Raw genomic sequence first — 7,067 nt, 5'->3', positions numbered from 1 at the left:
AGAACGTGTTCTTCTTGTTGAAAGGATTTATTCTACTGTGCCTTTGGTGGCCGGTATTCCTGAATACTTGTTTTGTCTCCTTGTTGGGAAAGCGTGCTTCCTGCTGAAATTATCTGCTCAGTTTTGTGTGGTTCGTGGTTGATATTCTTGAATATTTGATGTATATATTTGATGGCGCAGCTATTTGTTGTTAAAATGTTCTTCTACTAAAAGGACTTGTTCAGCCTATGTGCGTGAAGATTGAAATTCCTGAATATTTTGATTGATTTTATAGAAATCGCACCTATTATTTGGAAAGTGTTCTTCTAATGATGATGATGATGCTTGTTGTTTTAAGGGGCCTAACATCGAAGGTCATCGGCCCTGTTGTTCTTCTAATGAAAGGGCTTGTGTGTGCTTGGAGAATGATATTCCTGAATGTTTGATTGATCTCGTGGAAGTCACAGTTGTTGTTAGAATGTTTTCTTCCTTGTGATAAGATTTTTCTTCCCGTGTGCTTGGTGGCTAACATTCCTGAATATTCCATTCATCTATTGGAAGCCACAGTTGTGTAGTGATTTCCGTTACTGAGAAAGTGTTCCTCCCACTGGCTTGGTGGCTGATATTCCTTTGAAACTGGTCCATCTGCTAGAAGACACCATGTTCCAAGTTTCCTCAAAGCTGTTTCTACAAGAATATCAGGAAATATTCTCCTCGTGTCTACCACAGCATGTTAACTAAAGGACCAGTAGTCTCATGCTGCGCTTCAACGGGCCAAAATGATTTATAAGGCTCAGGGTGTTCTCTAATTTAATTCAATTGTGTGGATATCTGCGTGACGCATCGCGCGTATTTGGTGATAGCGTGGCACCGTCCACAGACTGCGTGCCAAGAGGGCTCTTATCTTCTCTCCGCCATGTCTTGCTTTCAGTACGCTTCGCCTTATCACTTCTACATGTATCACTTGCTGTGAAGGTCGTTTACTTCTAAATCTGTCATGTGGAATGCTCTAGGCTACAGATGACTAACCACAAACATTCCTGTTTCCTTGATGACTGATGAGAACGTGTTCGAAATTTTCAGCAGGAATGCAGTGTTGAGAAAACTTGTCTAGAATGATGCTTTCTTCCGAATGAAGTACAATATGTATTTAGGGATTGATTACATAGTCTACTTTGTTAAATGCTCCTCATCCCTATTTAAAGGGTTAGGGGAAAGAACAAGTAAATCAACTCCTTTCAGAACTCAGGATTATTAAATTTTAGTTTCGAGATGTTACTAGGCAAACAAATAAAAATGTACAAAATCGCATGCTTTGAAAAACTGAAGTTTGAAATGTAGTACACTGAATTAGGCTTGGTCCGATGCCCGGTATATAACCGCTGACTCGATTACGACAAAAAGTTGACTTACAAGTTCTTTTTTCCCTGACCTTTTATGTGTTGTCCTGGTCCATGATTGAGCGGTCAGCGTCGTGACCTTCGGTACTCGGGGTCCCAGGTTCCATTCCCGACTAGTTCGAGGGCTTCTAATTTTAAACAATTCCCTTGGCTCAGATTCTGGATGTTCACAGACCACATACAACACTATCCTCTACCACAATAAACTGCAGTTTCCCGTGTATGGCAGATGCCACCCACCCATCATACAAGGGTTGCACCAGGCTAGCAATAACGACACATAATAATAATAATAATAATAATAATAATAATAATAATAATAATAATAATAATAATAATAATAATAATAATAGTAATAACCTACAACCCACATGACTCTTAAGCCTCTTTTCCCCATCCAAGTGATGATGATTGTGATGTTGGTGATAGTGTGCGTGGCTTCTGGAGAGGCATGGCGTAGGTCTTTCGAGTTGACGCCCATAGATGTGCGTCTGCGAGGATGAGACCTTAGCTAGGAAAAATCCAATGTTGAAGACCTATTCCCTTAGCCAGGGAAATTAACTAATGAATTAACCGGCTGGGATTCAAACTCGGGACGCCTGGGTCCAAAGACCAGCCACTCGTTAACCACGGAGCCGGACTCCCGGCCAAGTGACATGCAACGTTTAGAGAGTCAGATAGTCAGGGTAACGACTTTTAAGCTGTATTCTCTGATGTGTCTCACACAGCATCTCCATTTACCTCAAAGTTAAGATTTTGGTGCTACTATCACTCATGGTCCTCTCCTTCAATACTTGTCCAAGGAATAGATGAATAATTACAGCTTTGCTTAAACAGTCAAAGTGTTAGGCCTACAAATACGAATCAGACGGAAAAACTACAGTCAACAAATCTTCAAAGCTGCACATCCGGTGAGGACAACTTCCAGAGGTTGGAAATCACTTTTCCCCTTTCGTTTAATGTCCAAACGGGCTGATGATCTCGTTTTCTTTTGTCCGCTTTTAACCACCACCATTACCACCACCCCCTCCAGATTATGAGGTACCTGTAAACAGTAAATCATTCGGATTTATGCTTTATGTCATTAGAGAAACCACGGCTATTCTAATAGAAAAACGAGCGTAAAAGAAGAAGGGCAGAAGTATTAATGATGGCGGAAGTAAGGAGGACATCAAACTACAGATAAAGCAAATAGGGACCTTCTCAAGAAAATAAATTTTCTCTCTCAAACATAAATTTGCTTATAAAACAGAACAACAAGCGCTGGTGGATGAATGGTTAGATAGATAGATAGATAGATAGATAGATAGATAGATAGATAGATAGATAGATAGATAGATAGATGGATGGATAGATAGATAGATAGATAGATAGATAGATGGATAGATAGATATACAGATGGATAGATGGATAGAGAGTGAGAGAATAGATGCTTGTGAATGATAATGTTTCAGAAGAACTTTTTTTAAAACAATTCCATTTGCTTTATGTCGTACGGACACAGATAGGTCTTGTGCAACGATGGGACAGCAAAGGGCTAGGAGTGGAAAGGAAGCGACCGTGCCCTTCATTGAGGTACATCCGCAGTATTTGCCTGATATGAAAATGGCAAAGCTCGAAAAACAATCTTCAGGGCTTCCTACAGTGGGGTTCGAACCCACTATCGCCTGAATGCAAGCTGACAGCTACGTGACCTAAACCGCGCATTTCAAAAGAATACTAAAACAGAGACGGGTGTACCGGAAAAATATTTTGTGATAATTGACAAAAGGAGATAGAATGATAGTACACATCTTGAGATACCATAGGCTCGATGATGGCTTTAGATACTGGAATACCGTGTGGTCTGCTGGGCGACATTCTTAGCCGTATTACTTGACTTTCGCGAAAATTAGTGGCAAACAACGTGATGAATTCAGAGGGGTGATACGGAGGGGAACATCTTCCACGACCATTTAGAGCCCCCCATCTCCAACTTGCTAGTTTAACATGATGTCAACGATATGTTAGCAAATATACTGCTTCAGAACTAGTATTTGCATTAATGCGGTTTTGACTCATCAAGATGGAAATATTATTTTCCTTAATGGCAGATGAATGTATATTCTTTCCAATCAAAGTGAACTATTTTGCTAGTTCAGGATGTTGAGCCACCTCCATCATTCACAATAAAGGAAAGGCTTTTTATATCTGGTTGAACTTAGGAGTACTAATGCTCAATCTACATTCACACCAATTGATGCTGAACTATAGAAATGTAAACATCGCTACAACAAATTGATGCGTTACCTTTTGATGGTGCTGCTAATTTTAGTGGTCCTCTCATCGGAGTTAGAGCTCGGAAGGCACGAATTTCCATACATTCGCTGTAGAGCACAAGTTATGTGGATTGCTGCCGTCAAGTGGAGGAACAAGGACCCCAGAGTGAAACATCTTTCTTAATCCATTTACCCTCCAGGGTTGGTTTTTCCCTCGGGCTCAGCAGGAATCCCACCTCTACGACCTCTAGGGCAGTGTCGTGGAGCCTAAGACTTTGGGTCGGGGGGATACGACTGGGAAGGAGGACCAGTACTTCACCCAGGCGGCCTCACCCACTATGCTGAACTGGGTCCTTGTGGGGGGGATGGGAAGATAGGAAGGGATAGATAGGGAAGAGGAAGGAACTGGCCGTGGCCGTGAGTTAGGTACCATCCTGGCATTTGCCTGGAGGGGAAACGGGAAACCAAGGAAAACCACTTCGAGGATGGTTAGGATGGGAATCGAACTTCCCTCTATTCATTTGACCTCCCGAAGCTGAGTGTACCCCGTTCCAGCCCTCGTACCACTTACCAAATAATGTGGCAGATCCGGGAATCGAATCCCGGGGTCGGTAGCTAATCACACTAACCTCTACACCACATCCTTAAAATGGCAGTCATTATACCTTATTAACTTTCTTCTTCCTACCACTGTGTCACACATATGTGGATTTGGCCTTGCTTTACGTCCGGACGTCCTTCCTGACACCAACCCCATGTGGAGAGGTTTTTTTTTATTTTTTTTTAAATGCTATTTGTTCGGGGCGTCGAGCCGTGTGGATAATTTGCCCCTAGGGTTCTGATTACTATTGAGTGTCTTTGTGATAGATGGTAGTGTGGTGTGTTGTCTGTATTTGAGGAGAAGTAATAATAATGCTATTTGCTTTACGTCCCACTAACTACTTTTACGGTTTTTGGAGACGCCGAGGTGCCGGAATTTTGTCCCGCAGGAGTTCTTTTTACGTGCCAGTAAATCTACCGACACGAGGCCGGACTGAGCCAGGATCGGACCTGCCAAGTTGGGGCCAGAAGGCTTTACCGTCTGAGCAACCCAGCCTGGCAATTTGAGGAGAAGAGTGTTGGGACATGATAATAATAAGAAACGATTAAAATTCCCGAACCGGCCGGGAATCGAACCCGTGACCCACTGAACCAAAGGCCTCAACGTTCACCATTCAGCTAATGAGTCGGACAGCCTTTCTACCTTTAATGTTATATAATATACAGTATAACTAGGCCTATGCAGTGGTTCGTTCGTTCGTAATCGGTTTACCCTCCAGGGCCGGTTTATCCCTCGGACTCAGCGAGGGATCCCACCTCTACCGCCTCAAGGGCAGTGTCCTGGAGCGTGAGACATTGGGTCGGAGGATACAACTGGGGAAATGAAATGGCGTATGGCTTTTAGTGCCGGGAGTGTCCGAGGACAACAACTGGGGAGGATCACCAGTTCCTCACCCAGGCGGCCTCACCTGCTATGCTGAACAGAGGCCTTGTGAGGGGATGGGAAGTTTGGAAGGGATAGACGATGAAGAGGGAAGGAAGCGGCCGTGGCCTTAAGTTAGGTACCATCCTGGCATTTGGCTGAAGGAGAAGTGGGAAACCACGGAAAACCACTTCCAGGACGGCTGAGGAGGCAATCGAACCCCCACTCCACTCAGTTGACCTCCTGAGGCTGAGTGGACCCCGTTCCAGTCCTCGTAACACTTTTCAAATTTCTTGACAGAGCCGGGAATCGTACCCGGGCCTCAGGGAGTGGCAGCTAATCACACTAAGCACTACACCACAGAGGCGGACCTATGCAGTGGTAATAGACAAATTTGTCCGCCTGCTTAAGAAAAAAGAAAGAATAGACACATTTAAAACTGTTTTATTATAGTTATAATCTGATGCCTTTGACGTCGTACAGTATTTCACCAAACAACAAAAATATGGAAGAGGGCACAGAGAAAGTGAGATAATAGGCTAAACCCGAGCACATCTGAAAACGGTTTATTGATTCGTAGCTTGTTTTTGTCTAAATACGCACCCAGTGACTTCCGGCCGGTTCGGCAACAATTACTGCTAATATGCCCTTGTTTGCAAACACGCTATTGAAGAGCAAGTTACATAACAAGCACCACTGATAACAAACGCATACTCAAGGGCATAAAAGTTTCATAACCGTTTGTGAACATTTCCCACGCCGAAGCCTCGGTAGCGCAGTAGGCAGCGCGTAAGTCTCATAATCTTAAGGTCGTGAGTTCGATCCTCACCCGGGGCAAAAGTTTTTACATAATTATTTAATTTATCAGTTTCAAATATATTCTCCTCAAGAGCTTTTAAATGTTATTTTTATCAGTTATTATGAATACTAGCGATACCCGCGCATTTCACTACGGGTACATTAGCAACGACTTTTAAGAAAAAATCAATGGTTATTGAATGTTAGAACTAAAAATTAATAATAATAATAATAATAATAATAATAATAATAATAATAATAATAATAATAATGTTGTCCGCCTCTGTGGTGTAGTGGTTAGTGTGATTAGCTGCCACCCCCGGAGGTCTGGGTTCGATTCCCGGCTCTGCCACGAAATTTGAAAAGTGTTACGAGGGCTGGAACGGGGTCCACTCAGCCTCGGGAGGTCAACTGAGTAGAGGTGGGTTCGATTCCCACCTCAGCCATCCTGGAAGTGGTTTTCCGTGGTTTCCCACTTCTCCTCCAGGCGAATGCCGGGATGGTACCTAACTTAAGGCCACGGCCGCTTCCTTCCCTCTTCCTTGCCTATCCCTTCCAATCTTCCCATCCCTCCACAAGGCCCCTGTTCAGCATAGCAGGTGAGGCCGCCTGAGCGAGGTACTGATCATTCTCCCCAGTTGTATCTCCGACCAAGAGTCTGAAGCTCCAGGACACTGCCCTTGAGGCGGTAGAGGTGGGATCCCTCGCTGAGTTCGAGGTATAAAGCCGAACCTGGAGGGTAAACAGATGATGATGATGATGATGATGATAATGTTACTGTTTCTAAGTCCCACTAACTACTTTTCATGGTTTTCGGAGAAGCCGAGGTGGCGGAATTTTGTCCCGCAGGAGTTTGTTCACGTGCCACTAAATCTACCGACACGAGACTGACGTATTTGAGCACCTTCAAATACCAGCGGACTGAGCCAGGATCGAACCTGCCATATTGGAAACAGAAGGCCAGCGTCTCAACTGTCTGAGCCACTCAGTCCTGCTAGAATAAACAACTGTTTGACATGAATATTAATATGTAGGTGAAAAATGTCCATAGAGTTTTTCAAATTCTTCTTCCTTCTGGCCATTTCCCGATTTGCGGGGTCGGCACAATGTCTGCAATAAGCCTAGTTTCATGACCAATGCCCTTCCTGACGCAACCCCTATACGCGGGAA

At 43.8% G+C, this 7,067-nt stretch overlaps 1 non-coding gene across 1 annotated transcript; it reads left to right on the top strand.

Moving 5' to 3' along the window:
• The first annotated feature begins 5,863 nt into the window (after nt 1–5,863).
• On the top strand, nt 5,864–5,936 carry TRNAM-CAU (transfer RNA methionine (anticodon CAU)). Its single transcript has one exon. It is a non-coding gene; the product is annotated as a tRNA-Met (tRNA).
• The last annotated feature ends 1,131 nt before the right edge of the window (nt 5,937–7,067 follow it).

The sequence above is a fragment of the Anabrus simplex genome, chromosome 1 (genome assembly GCF_040414725.1).
Source record: "Anabrus simplex isolate iqAnaSimp1 chromosome 1, ASM4041472v1, whole genome shotgun sequence".
NCBI lineage: Eukaryota > Metazoa > Arthropoda > Insecta > Orthoptera > Tettigoniidae > Anabrus > Anabrus simplex.
The sequence above is the reverse complement of the archived record's forward strand: the minus strand, read 5'-3'. Positions and strand labels throughout refer to the sequence as shown.